The sequence below is a fragment of the Mustela putorius genome, unplaced genomic scaffold (genome assembly GCF_011764305.1).
Source record: "Mustela putorius furo isolate JIRA1106 unplaced genomic scaffold, ASM1176430v1.1 tig00001033_pilon_pilon_pilon, whole genome shotgun sequence".
NCBI classification, from domain to species: Eukaryota; Metazoa; Chordata; class Mammalia; order Carnivora; family Mustelidae; genus Mustela; species Mustela putorius.
Genome location: NW_025421540.1, coordinates 225621 through 241162, shown reverse-complemented (window position 1 = coordinate 241162; position 15542 = coordinate 225621).

Here is a 15542-nt window from a genome sequence, read left to right as displayed (position 1 = left end):
CTTAAATCTGAACTGTCAGCCTCTCAGCTGATCTTCAAGGACTCATTTCTCTAGCTATTACCTTGCTCCCATATTGACCTTAAGCAAATTTAAGATGTTACCCTTTTCACCCATGAGTATTTCAGATTGTATTTCTAGAAGATCAAGTCACTTTTTTGTAACCTAACAAAACCATCATCACATCCAAAATATTCTTAATATCATTAAACTTCCAGTCAGGGTTCAAATTTCCAAATATGTCATCAAGTGTCAAAGTTTTATACAGTTTGTTTAAATTGGAATCGAAATAAGCTCTTCGCCTTGTTTTTGTTGTTGTTTTTTTTAAGATTTTATTTACTTATTTGACAGAGAGAGAGAGAGAGAGAACACATGCAGGGGAAGCAGGCTCTCCGCGGAGGAGGGAGCCCGATGTGGAACTCGATCCCAGGACCCTGGGATTATGATCTGAGCAGAAGGCAGATGCCTAATGACCAAGCCACCCCAGGTTGCCCAGCTCTTCACCTTGTATTGGTTGACTGGCCTTTTTATCTCTTTAAGTCTATAGGTCATCTGCCCCCCTTCTTTTTAGTTCTTGAATTTTTTGGTTATTGTTGTTAATGACACTGAGTCTTTGGCTTGTAATTTCTTACCACTGAGATTTTGCTCATTACAGACCAGTCGTATTATTTAACATGTTCCTCTCCACTTCACAATTCCCATAAGTCAGGATTTCTAACTGCAGCACTATGGACATTCTATTTGCCCAATAATTATGCCCAGAGGATCCTGGGCATCCCAAGATTTAGTAGCTCTCTGGCCTCTGCCCACCAGGTGTCAGCGGTGTACGCACCCGTATGAGTGACAACTAAGAATGTCTCCAGATATTGCCAAATATCACCTTAAGGGGAAAACTGAACCTCCTCCCTACTAAGAACCATTTTTATGAATTATATATGATCTTGATAACATTGAGATCTTTTTTGGAAAAGCTACTTCATAGATGATATTGTGTTTCTCTAGAACGAGGATCATAATGCAGAACCACTCATCATTGATGATGTCGGTAGCCACGTCTTTGCAGCATCCGGATTCAGGTGTTCATTAGGGGTTAAGGAGCGATTATATTCTAGCTGAATCATTTTTTTTTTATTTCTTAGCTGGGATATTTCCACAGGAAAAAAGTTTCTTCATGTACTATTTGGCTGCCGAAAATATATGACTCTTTCCTTCTTTCAATTTCAAAATTAATTTTCTTTCTTTTAGTATCATAATCCATTTGTGATCCTTTGCATATTTGATGTGTTTCAATGCAAGGCAATTTTTAGTCAGAGTGATATATAAATGATCTCCCTCTATTGCTTGTGAGAGCCTCTATGAATGGCTCCGGTGTCCTTGTGACCTGTCTTCTTGTGCATTTACCTTCCCTGCTCTGGAATCAATTATTTTTCCAAGAATTCCAGGCTCCTTTTAGGAAGGAACCATATACTACTAGTGATGGTGGTCATTGTTATTGGGTTGGTCATTGTTTTGAGTTTTTTTTTTTTTCAATGAAGAGAGCTAGGTATTTTTTTTTTTTTTAAACGCATCATGATCAGTCAGTTAAGTGTCCAACTCTTGGTTTCAGCTCAGATGATGATCTCAGGATTATGATGTTGAGTTCTGCATCTGGCTCTGCACTCCTTGCAGAAATCTCCCAGAGATTCTCTCCTTCTTCCTCTGCCCCTTACCCCTTCCACACTCTCTAAATAGATAGAGAGATAAATAAATAAAATCTTTAAGATAAAAATCTATCAGGTGTCCATATTCATTTTTCTGTCAATTTTTAAATAAATATTAGCTCTTCATCTCCTTCTCCACCATATCTATGAACACCTAATGCTTGAACTGTTGCAGTAGCAACTGAAATGGTCTTCCTTTCTCTAGTCTCTCTGCTTAATATCCCAAATTGATTCCTAAGATCCTCTCCATTCTTCAATTTCTTAAATTCAAATTCTCCAACCTGCCATACCAAGTCCTTCTAAGTCTAGAGTTACTTATTAATACTCTCTCTTCCCCATCTACTTTAACCAGTAGCCTTCCTTCTAGTCAAATCATCTCTTCCTTATGCCTCCAATACACCTCTCAACTTGCACCTTCATATTGTTCCGCACATTCCCCTCCAAAATTCTTCCTATTTTGGGGTTGTAAGTAGGTGTCTATGTTATGCACATAATTCACATGAAGAACGATATAAAGGAACAGATAAGCATGTTGTCATTGACAACTTACCAGAAATAATGTGATTCCTGTTTTTAAGCATCATGGTATTTTAAAATTAAAAGATCTAAGCAACTACCCACTTTAATCCCAACGTTCTCCCAGTTAGGCTACTGAAGTTCACAGGGATGAGTCCTTTAATAAACATCATACAATAGGCACCATCAGGGCTGAAAGCCACATACCCTACTCCAAGAGTTCTTCTCTTTTTGCCGCAAAAAGCTGACATAAACAGCTCTGTTATGCTGCTAGAGTTACCTGAGGGATAGAGTTATGAGGGAAGGAATGAGGGAACTGCTGAGGATTTTGTGAAGCCTTATTCAGGGTCACACTGGGTATCTGAGCTCCTAAGCTCGACACACATATCTGGTGAGAGAAAAACGCCAGCTGAATGTCATCTTTCTCTGAAAGTGTGAAGTAAACTAGCAGTATCTGGGTACACATTAGGATGAGAAAGAAGAGTGGAGCCTGGATGGCTCAGTCGATTGAGGGTCTCACTCTTAGTTTTGGCTCAGGTCATGATCTCCGGGTCATGATCTCAGGGTTGTGAGATCAAGCCCCATGTGTCAGGCTCTGCACTCAGCCGGGAGTCTGCTTGGGATTCTCTCCCTCCCCTTCTGCCCCTCTCCTCGCTCATGCTCACTCTTTCCCACTCTCTCTCAATTACATAAATAAAATACTTTTTTAAAAGATGAGAAATAAGTGGAGCCAAGAAAATAGTCAAGAGAGCAAGATATTGAAGGTATGGAAAGGGATTTGAACCTCCAGATACAAACCTCACTTGCTTTGCCCTGTTTCAACATGGCCAATTCAGAGACCGTAAAAGCCATATGACCCAAATCAACAGGGAAAAGCATTTAAAGGCTACAATTAATATGCCATTCTAGATTTCTCTTTTGAAAGCAACACACACACACACAGAAGAGATGAGCTATCCACTCAAATAACCCACGCTATGAAGTAGTTTTCAAATAGGCTGCCGATAATAGCAATAAGTCCAAAACCTCATCAAGAATATTAAATCAAAAGCTCAAATAAACTATAAAACAATTTAAGGCATCTTAACACCCTGATGTTGTAATAAGGTCCCTTCAGTAAGTAGGGATATATGGGAACCTAAATATGAGTATATTCTAGTCCCTTTTCAGGTAGAGAAGGATATATACATTTTCAAGCAGGGTAATAAAATTGTAAACATGAACGAAGACATCAGCTTGACTGGAGTTCAAGTATAGATCTCTGACGTATTTTATGGAAAAAGGTGTTATCTTCCCAAGACTTGCTTTCCTCCAGTGGAAATAATGAAAGCACTTAATTCATGGAGTCATAATGATTTCTGTATTCATTTATTGAACAAATATCTATTGCATGGCCTCTCTATGCCAGACATTCTAATATAGCTAGTGTATGACCCCTGATACCATCCAATCAATATTACTTATTAATATTTTTACAGCTCCAAGGCACTATTAAGATCATTTTCCTTGGCTCTTATGTCCCAGACAAACTACTTGTAGTAATTTACCTTCAATGTAGAATAACTACTGGGGCACCTGGGTTGCTCAGTTGGTTGGGTGTCCAACTCTTGATCTCAGGTTTGTGAGTTCAAGCCTGGCATGGGGCTCCACACTAGGCATACAGCCTACATAAAATAATAGTAATATATTTTTTAAATAAAAGCTCCTGAAAAGGAAATGCAAATCAAAATCACAGTGAGATACCACCTCGCACCAGTCAGAATGGGTAAAATTAACAAGTGAGGAAAGGACAGATGTTGGTGAGGAAGTAGAGAAAGGGGAACCCTCCTACACTGTCAGTAGGAGTGCAATCTGATACAGCCATTCTGAAAAATGATATGGAGTCTCCTCAAAAAGTTAAAAATAGAGCTACCCTATGACTCAGCAAATGCACTACTGGATATTTACCCTAAAGACACAAACGTAGTGATCCAAAGGGGCACAGACACCTGAACGTTTATCACAGCAAAGTCCACAATAGCCAAACTATGGAAAGAGCCCAGATGTCCATCAACAAATAAATGGATAAAGAAGATGTGTTGTATATATATACAATGGAACACTGTGCAGCCATCAAAACCCCCAAATCTTGCGATTTACAAAGATGTGGATGGAACTAGAGGGTGTTATGCTAAGTGAAACTGGTCAATCAGAGAAAGACAATTATCACATGATCTCACTGATCATGAATTTGAGAAACAAGACAGAGGATTATAGGGGAAGGGAGGGAAAAATGAAACAAGATGAAACCAGAGAGAGAGACAATCCAGAAGAGACTCTTAAACTCAGGAAACAAACTGAGGGTTGCTGGAGTGGAGACGGGTGGGAGGGATGGGGTGGCTGGGGGATGGACACTGGGGAGGGCATGTGCTATGGTGAGTGCTGTGAATTGTGTAAGACTGATGATTCACAGACCTGTATCCCTGAGACAAATACTATATTATATGTTAATTTGAAAACAAACAAACAACAACAACAAAAAAGGCACCTGCAAGATAGACTAACTACTAAGTGAGAAGTTAATAGAGCAGCCAAGGTAAGTGCTGGATCTATTACATAACAGGTAAGTTCTCTGCACACATAAAGCATTGATATTCTGGCATATTGGGTCTTTTCTGTGATTTTGGTTAGCATAAATCCTTTCTTCAAATCTGATAATCTTCAAGTAAACTGATGAAGTCATAATAATGAAAACAGAAAACTGAAGTTTCTGCACAATTATGGAGCTGAGTTAGACTCAGTCTTAGGAACCAGCTGGCCTCCATCTGGTTATTTCATTTTAATAGTTACCCACATTTTACATTTCTTAATGAATTATCTCTCTCTAAATTTAAACACTCTTATGTAATTATTTCAAGGTGTATTTCCAAGACTGAAAAACATCTGGAAACTTCTTTCTTTTTCCCGTGTTCATTTGTTTGCCTGCTCATTCATCCCAGCTTCTCCTCTATTGTATCACCCAGTTGGCTCTCCAAACCAAGGTTCCTTATCTTGCCATATCTGTGAGCTCAGCTTTTAAGAGAAGCATTAACACTTTTTTGAAGTTCCTCAATTCGAGTTCTCCCCAGCAATCCACTACTTTTTACTGAAGTGAATACAATTCGTGGATTCTAGTAAATTCAATAGCATCAGACCACCTCGCTTACCATCACTGTGTTGTGTGATTTGTGTCATTATAGCGAGGTCAGTCCCCACTAAGTACAGAGAACTGAGTGGCTCTGTTTGTGAATCCTTACCTCCTTACCTTCACATTAGATCAACTTATGGAACACAGAAGAATATATGCACATTGTATGTATATCTAAAATATATATCTGAGTATATTTACAAATGCATGTTATATATTGTATGTGTGTATATATGTTTTATACATAATAAACTTTGTATAATATACGTGTATTTATAATGCATATATTTATACACACATATACTACTTAGAATATGTGTGCAAAGACACAGGCACACAGTCAGAAAGAATTACTTTCCCTTGAGTAAATATTCTGCCAAACCATTTTAATTATCTAAGCATTAATATACCCTTTGTAGTGACCTTAGGATTCCGTGTTTCACATAAGTGACTCTTAATCTCACAAAACAAACTGAGGGTTACTGGGGGGAGGGGTGGTTGGGAGAAGGGAGGGTGGGGTTATGGACAATGGGGAGGGTATGTGCTATGGTGAGTGCTGTGAAGTGTGTAAACCAGGCGATTCACAGACCTGTACCCCTGGGGATAAAAATATATTATAAGTTTATAAAAAATGAAAAAAAAAAAAGATTCCGTGTTTCAAAGCCTCATTTTGAGGCATCTCATCACAAAATGTGGCTGAATTTATCAAACAGGCCAAAATGGATCTATTAGGTTAAATTTTTTTTAAAAAGCTTCTTGGTCTATGAAACCTGTATAGCTTGTGGGAAATATTTGTATTCATTTAATAAGCCCAAGTTACATATAATATATAATATTCATATTCATTTAACAAATATTATGTTCAACAAAAAATTACAGAGCTCAACACTGTTCTAGGGGCAGGAACAGAAGACAATAAAACTTACATTTTAACGGTAAAACTTATTAATGAATTATAAACAGATGTATATTATGGTATCAGGTCATAGTAATCACTGATAATAAAGATATAGCAGGTGCGGGAGTAGGAAGGACACAAGGTACTATGTTAAACAGAGCAACCAAGAGAGTCCCCTGTGGGAAATGACACCTGAGCAGAGAATGGACCAAAATGAGAGAGATGCCATTTATTTGAGCATCTGGTTCACAAGCTCTACACCATCAAGAATGGAGAGGGTCTTAACAAGGTAGCAAGTTAGCCTGCCACAATGTCATCAATACTGGGAAAAGATAAGAAATTCCCAGGTCAGAGACAAAGGACTGTGTTACTCATAGCACCGCAGACCTTACGATTTCCACCTTGCCCTTGTTCCCCAGCCCCGGGGAGATGCGAAAGCTGACCCAGGTCAATGTTGCCCATAGATAATGGGTCTATGCCATAATAAGGAAGCCCAAACATAGGGAACCCCCACTCTTCTAAAGAGGGTTTCTAGACAACCTATCCAGTCCCTGCCCCAGAGAGGGATACTGTCTTTATTACACTGGTTGTCAACAAACCTGCCCCATATCATGTAAAAAGATACTACCTCTGTTTTCTAAGGCTATGCAAGCATCCTTGAAAAGAATCCGAAACAAAAACTGATCTGAGATATGCAGACATGTCCAGGAGAATAGTCTCCTCATGTCAGCTTTTAACAAGTACCAGAATCACCGGGAAGGCTTGTTCCAACACATATTGCTAGGGCTAACCCCCAGTGCTCCTGATTCAGTCTGTCTGAGGCAAGTCTCAGTGCTTGCATTTCCTAAAGTTCCTGGGAGATAGTGATATTGCTGATCAGGAATCCATACTTTGAAAATCACTGCTTTAAGTCTGTTAAACAGACCGTGTTCTGTTGTGTTGTCCCTGATTCACTTCCATTTCACTCTGCTTTATAATCAGAAAATCACGATTCTAAATTGCATCTGCATCTTGGGATCTTTCATTTCATTAAATCTGGTAAGTAGTATCTCTTATTAGAAACAATTCTCGTATCTTATAATGTGGTTCAACTCATTGACTTTTATAGTCCATTCCAGACACAACACAAAGGAGACAGTTGCAATAATAGAGAAAAAAAGAATCCTGTTTACAAAATTACCTTAGTACTCTTATAATCTGAATAGTAACCTTGTGCCTAGAGTTGATATTAATGACATTCCAGTTTTTAGCTACAAGATGTCTTGATGGAAACGCAGATGTCTGCATTGTCTAAAGAGCATTGATCATTTCCATTTACTGTAACCTACTCTTGGTTACTGCAGCTCTAAAATTTTTTGAGATCAAAATTGATCTTTAAATGACCTAATAATATTAGATGTTTCAGATTACACACATGTCCATAAAGCTATACCATTAACACGTAAATATGCCTTACAGCTATGTCAAAATTGTCTCAAACACTGCAGTGTTTTGTTGTTATAGCTCAAAAATCTAACCATTCTATGAAATTAATTCCATAAAGCGCACAGACATGCAGTTTATTCTTATGATAAAAACACTCATTCCTATTTAAAATATTTTCACATTCACCATCTATTTTAACAAAGAAATTTTGTAAGAATTATTGCATTACCCAAATTTTGCACTAGAATGTAGATTTGGAGATTTGCTTTCAGTTTTTCTTAATCCAAGGATTAACTCTATTTCACTTATAAATGGTGCTTGTGCCCATATTACTTAGCATTGTAGTAAAAATTGTGAAAAGTTCTCTCTTAAAAAAAAATGGCATTAAGTATTTGAGAAGTTCACAAACAGAAAGTAGGGCAAACTCTCACTTTATATATGACATCACAATTCCCGCAAAAATACTACAAAATTGACAATATATCAAGGATACAGAAAATAAATTGTGTGTGCATAGTCTCCCTCTCCCTGCAAATAGTGGAAGCGGCATTTGAACTCAGGTCGGCTTGACCCCAGTTTGTCAGTATCTCATACCAAACACCAAGTCCTAATACACAGAAATCCTTCACATGATGCTCTGCTACAAAGTCCATTTTTGCCTTTGTTAACACTCTTCCCTTTTTGTGCTGGACCTCAGGGATGTGTAACAGATTTTTTCACAGCTTCTCCCTCTTCCCCTCCCCTAGGCTCATGCTCTTTCTCAAACTCTCTTAAATAAATAAATACAAGATTTTTTTAAATAACTTTTTTAAAAGTCTTCAAGCACAAAAATTGAGAAAGTAGTGGAGCCCCCAAAGATCTCTCAGCCAACCTATCCATATTTCATCTTAAATCCCATGGCCAATTTTATTTCATCTCTACTCCCAACATAATGAGCAACAGATTGTTTTAAAGCAAACTTCCAGACATCATATCATTTCATCTGGAAATGTTTTATGATGTAGATCTAAAGCATAAAAAATTTTTTAGAACATAACCACTATGTCAGTACTACCCCTAAAAAACAAGCAAATAATGAATTCCTTAATATTATCAAATATCCATGCAAGGTTCACATTTCTGTGATTGTCTCATAAATGTACTTTCTATAGTTTGTCCAAATCAAGAATAAACACTCCCATATACTGCATTTGGTTTATAGGCATCTTAAGACTCCACGTGGGACACCTGGCTTGCTCACTTGGTATAGCATTAATTGTTGATCTCAGGGTCATGAGTTTGAGTCCCATGCTGGGTGCAGACATTACTTTAAAAACAAACAAACAAACAAACAAATTCTTTCTACACCAGTCTCCTTCCTGTTTTCTTATTTCTTTATGCCTGTATAAGTTTACTGATGGTATCCCCCAATCCCAATAATGTAATTTATCCTTGAGAAAACTCTCTATTGATTCCTTTTCTGTAGAGTTCAATCTGTTTCCTCTAAGACAATAAGTATATCCAATTTATATCCCCAGTTTACCTTTCAATGATTATCTTCTTTCCCCAAATGGCCATGTTAAACTCAGTCTATCCAAGGACTATACCCCTAATCCAGTTCCACCCCTCAGTCCCTCCCTGCAATCATCTCCTTCCACACCATGTCCACACCACATAGCTCCAATCCTCAACCTCACACCAGGACTGGAATACTGAAGGCTCCTTTTTTGTGATCCCCATCTCTCCTGACCAGATGCTACACAAGGAGCCACTCACACCTTCTAGCAGTTGACTTAACCCAATTTCCGAATTTCTCTTGAAAAGGTCTTTTTTCATTGTGATAGGAAAAATTCAAGAAAGTGTTGCCATTCCCTGAATTTCCACCCTTCTATTAAAATATCAAGGTATGCCTTCAAGAATAATTAGTATGTGATGGGAGGTTTTTCTTCCTGGTCTCATTTGGTTACTCCTTTTTCCATGTTAGGATTTGATTTCATTTACACAATCTCCAAATGAGCTAACTAACCTCACTGACTACTAAAAGCTGTTTCTAGAATCTCTTCTTACACCAAAAGAATGCACAGCATGGTGGAATCAGAAAGACACTTCTGTCCAGAGGAGCTCTGGTCATCAAGGACACAGTAAGGTGGTTGTTTGAAAAGTATATTGTCTGCCATTCATCCTGAAGGAAGAAACCAGAATGAAGTCATTCATGTGTGTTCTCAAGGTATTAAGCGAACGTTCTCATTCAAAATTGTCTCTTAGGTATGCCTGGGTGGCTCAGTTGGTTTAGCTGTTGCCTTCAGTTCAGGTCATGATCCTGGAGTCCTGAGATTGAGTCCCACATCGGGCTCCTTGCTCAGTGAGGAGCCTGCTTCTCTCACTGCCTCTGCCTGCCACTTTGCCTGCTTGTGTTCTCTCTCTCTGACAGATAAAAAAAAAAAAGACTCAAAATTGTCTCTTATAAGGTCCAAGATAAAGCTCTTGGATTTGAAAGCTGAACTCAATTCATACAAAAAACAACTGAGCTCTTAATAACAGAACTTTGACCATTAAAATACTTGAGAATACTTATTGCTCTTAAAGCCATGGTTGGTTTGTTCAGAAGATATAAACACAAGCTGATGAGAATTTTTTCTCACTTGGGATGCCTGGGTGGCTCAGTCAGTTAAGCATCTGCCTTTGGCTCAGGTCATGGTCCCTGGGTCCTGGGATCAAGTCCCTTCCTCAGCAGGGAGCCTCCTTCAACCTCTACCTGCTCTGCCTCAGGCTCCTCCTGCTTGTGGTCTCTCTCTGTCTCTAACAAATAAATAAATAAAATCTTAAAACAAACAAAAGAATTTTTCCCACTATTTGTTCCTTATCATTTTTTTTTCATTATTGCAAGAAAGAATAGTAGGACACAGGCTTTAGAACCTGGACTGAATCCAGATTTCAATTCATGACTTTTTTTAAAAAGATTTTATTTATTTATTTATTTGTCAGAGAAAGAGAGAGCCCGAGCAGGCAGAGTAGCAGGCAGAGGCTGAGAGAGAAGCAGGCTCCCCGCTGACCAGAGAGCCCGATGTGGGACTCGATCCTAGGACCCTGGGATCATGACCTGAGCCAAAGGCAGCAGGTTAACCAACTGAGCCACCCAGGCATCCCAATGATGTCCATTTTTGATAGGCTTCCTATCATCTCAAAATTCAATTCAAGATGGCTAAGACCCATCTTGTTACTCTCATTTGAATATTTTTAACAGATTAGTCTTAAATATTCTCAAATAGTCTTATTCTTTTAGTCTTAGTAGAATTTATACTTTCAGCAAGTTTCCAAAAATTATTGCTGGGATTTTTATTAAATCTATGTTAAAACTTTTCAATAATTCTTAGGCTGCCGGGAGACTCAGTTGTTAAACATCTGCCTGGCTCAGGTCATAATCCCCAGGTCCTGGAACTGAGCCCCACATTGGGTTCCCTGTTTGATAGGAACCCTGCTTTTCCCTCTCCCACTCCTTCTGCTTGTGTTCTTTCTCTTACTGTGTCTCTCTCTCTGTCAAATAAATAAAATATTTTTTAAAAAATTTTCAATAATTCTTAAAATATTGATAATTTTTCAAGTAGAATCTTCTTCAAATAGTGTTTCTGGACTTCTGTTCAAGTTGTCTTCTATGTCCCTTAGTAAAAGTATGTAATTTCCTATATATAGGGCTCTCTCATATCTTATCCAAGAAATTCAATTTTATGATTTTGTGGGTAACATGAATTAGATTTTATCCTATTCTAGTATATATCTCATGAGTTATTACTGGTGCAGAGCTGTGATAATCAACCAAGGAGTTATAAAATCACTTGTGGGATTTTTTCCAAACGATATTCCCTTGACGTTCAGGGATTCTGGTGTATCTTCTAGAATACAGTCCCCCACCACCTTATTTATGATTGTATATATTGCCCTTAGGAGCAGGAGCAGGGAGCAATATTAACTGCAGAGAAGTAAAACAAAGCTATGGGGTCATTGTTTTTCTTTTTGTTTGTTGTTGCATGGAATCATTTCATTATTCTCTTATTCTGAAAGTTTTCTTTTTCATTGAGCAATTTGCTTTCTAAAATAAACCTCAAGCATTTCCTCTATTAATCAATAACCAGTGAATGTAATGTGTGATAAAGCCTGTACTGAATGCTTCAAGGATACACAAACCTGAAGATCTGAACTTGCCTTTGATCAGTCAGGTTTGGGTAGGAAGTGGTACGTAACAGTTGGGTTAATTGCGCTAAGCCGAAAACAGAGCAACAACAGAAAGAAGCATGTGCGTTTTCATGAACCCTGCTAATAGTCTGTCCTTCCGCATATAGGCATCAGGAAAGTAAAAATAATTGCTGAAGGAGGATACTGAGTCAGGAAATGACCTAAATTTGGGGGGAAAAAAGTCAAGTTTCACATTTCTGCACATCCTATAATTTCATTTATATATATAAATCAGATGTGCATGGAAACCTTATGTTGACCAAGGATGTCAGCTAGATCACTCTCTTGAGGTTGGGAGAGGTGGAGGGGAGGCTTTACCATCTGATCTGGCCCTTGGAGAGAGCATTCACAGCCCTCTACCTAAAGAAGGGATTAGGTCTTCTCTTCATAAAGCCAGCACTGTCTACACTAATAATGGGCCATCTCCGAATGGTGATTTCTAAATGGTTCATTTGGAATTTGCAACACATTTTCCTATGAAAATGATGCTTTATGGCAGAGCTTCTCAGACTTCAGTCTACACCACCGTTTCCTAGAGAGCTAGGTAAAACACAGAGACTCAAGTCCAGGATGTTAATTGTGGACACAGAGAGCAGGCCCCAAAGAAATTGCATTTGTGTTGATTACCAACAAATACAAACACACACATGCTTGTTTCCTGCCTTCTGAAGCCTCTCCTCCTGCAACCCAGCTTCAAGCAACCACGAAGGCAGGTGCAGAGCCCCTGACAGTCATCTTGCTGCTGGTCAGAAATAAAACTTTGAAGCGAACCTGTGGAATCCGTTCGCCTCTTTCCTTCAAAGCCCGGTCCAATGGTTTCTACTGTTGCCTGCAGTGCTCTTCCCCGAGATTTTTCTGGAAGCATACGTCTCTTTGTTTATATTTCAGCTGCACCCCTTTTAGACAACAACATTTTCTACATGCTTGTCCCGCCAGAAGTTTGTAGCCTGCTGTCTCAGGATGTGCGCCTCTGGGGTGGTGGGTGGCAGGCTTAATAAGCTGAGAAACTTAACTTTTTCAAGTTTGGTAGATCTCCACACATGATTTTAAAAGAATCTTAAAAGTTGCTGTAGAGGGCTTACCTGGATTCCACGTAAGTATGCAGTCCCACAGGCTGAACATCACTTGAAATCCGCTGGGCTCTGCTCCTGGGCTGCTTCCAGAGTGGGGAAGGAGAGCAGAGCGCACATTTTAGGGACACAGAGGAGGTGAGGAGCCTCCAGGTGCTGGGTCCAGCTTGGGTCCATCTTGCGGGTCAACCAGGGGTCATGTCCTCTCGGTGACGGCCTCCAACACAGCCTCAAAGTTGTCAAAGATCGGAGATTGTGAATTTCAGGGGCGAGCTTTTGGAGAAATGTATTACCATGCTGTGAATCCCACCGTTTTCTCTCCTTCCGGATTCATGCTTGTCCTTCAGTTCAGGCCAAAAGGACTTGGAGAGCATAATGCATATGCTCTGCACTTTGGGAATCAGAAACCTGGTGTCTGACTCCTCCTGCAAAGCTAAGGATGGAGGAATGTCTTGTGTGGCTGCTTTCTAGGCCAAAATGGGCTAGATGGGGCCTGGGAGAGGCAGTCCCTGTACGCTTTTATTTCACCTAGAGGACCGCCTGGAAGACCAAGAACCATCAGCAGGAAGAGGCCAGAGTTATCACCAAATAACTTGGCACTTCAGGTAAGTAAGTGTCTGCAATAAAGATGGGAGTCCTCTGCCCAAAGAGCTAAGGACAGGTTTCTCCAAGGAATCCCACAAGAGAGTCAGTTTTCAATATAATCAAACCACGTAGTAAATGCAATAGGACAAATAGTAAGAGCTTGCTCCCCTTTTATCTTCTGTGTCCCAATTTAGGGGGACCAGAAACCAAAGTTCAAGAACCCAAAGAGAAAGGGTAGAAGCACCCAGAGAGAGTGTGTGAGCCAACATACTCCCTTTCCTAAACGGACTTCTGATCTCAGGCTGATGGAACATGGGCTCAGAAGGTGCAGAAACTTTAATTTTAAATCCAGATTGAATTGTGATCCTTCTTGGAAACATTGTGGGATTTTCCTGAGTTTTCAGCCAGATGAGAAAAATTACCTCCATATGGCAGATGTATAAAATCAGTAAGAAATAAGAAGGGGTTGTTCCACTAACATTTCACTGGTTCAGTGTAATGGCCCTAGAATTCTGGCCTGGAAGGCCTGAGATGCCTGCTTACCCAGGCCTTATCCTTGACTGACACTGCACATGTAAGTCTCACCAGGCACCCAGACCTTTACCACGGCTCTACCAAGGTCACTGATAATTGCGTACTGTCTTTTATTTGCTGGTTCCGAAGTACTCCTTACATATAAAGATGACTAACTCTATTCCATAAGTTGTAAATATTTTTCTAAATTCATTGATTTTGAAAATTCTTTATGCTGCTTTTAGGAATGTAGACCTAATTTTACATGGCTTAATTAATGATTTATTGTCATAATTCCTGCCTTTGGACATATTTAGAGAGCCCTCCCTCACTCAAATATTATAAAAAATATTTACCTACATTTCCTTACAACTTGATATCATTATATTTTGCATCTAAATTCTTAATTTACATGGACTTTCTTTTTGGAATTGGAATGGTGCAAATGTTTACCTTTATTGTGTTCCAAGTATTTACTCACTTATTCTAATGCCATTGGGGAACAATTGTTTATCCACACATCTTTTTTTTTTTCTTAATGTTTTTAAGAGTTTATTTATTTGAGAGACAGAGATCACAAGTAGGCAGAGAGGAAGAGAAGCAGGCTCCCTGCTGAGCAGAGAGCCTGATTCGGGGCTCGATCCCAGACCCTTGAATCATGACCTGAGCTGCAGGCAGAGGCTTTAACCCACTGAGCCACCCAGATGCCCCATATCCACACATCTTAAACAAGGTTTTATTGTGTTCTGAAGCCTAGGCATTTTGATGAATTTTCACAGTGAAGGTTTCTATGATATTATATACTTTTGCATAGCTAAAAGGAATCCATGGTAGTGTATTATATTTGCTAATTTTTTATTTAACATTGATGTATCTTCATTTATACATAAGCATGGTCTGTAATTACCTTTAACTTTTTTTGATTCTATTGTTTTCTATGAGGGTTATTCTATTTGGATGCATTAGAAAAATCTTCTTGATGCTCTGTAATAGTTTAGATAGCCTACGAATTGTTTGTTCTTTCATGATTTGATAGAACTCTAATCTACGACTCCTTTAAGTATAATGTCTTTTCCACGAAGGGATATTTTACTGACTTTTAATTTTTTTCTAAGATCTAATCAGATTTTCTATTGCTTCTAGATTTAGTGTTAATCATTTATTTTTCACAATAAAGCTTCCATTTCACCCAAAAACATCCATAAAGCTAACGGGCCTTGTGAATCTCTAAGTATAACATAAAGGGTTCTTACACATTTCTGAATCTTTTGTTGTTCTTCAATCTTTCTGTAGGACTATTCTTCTAAGTTATATAATGTCCTAGAACATTCCCTTAAATTTGTTTCTAAATTCTGTCTGAACAAAGAATTGTATTCCCTTTCTTATTCTGAATCTTTCATATTGCTTTTCTTCTATTATAAACAGTTATTTTTACTCAAAGAATTAGTTTTTCAATATGAAGA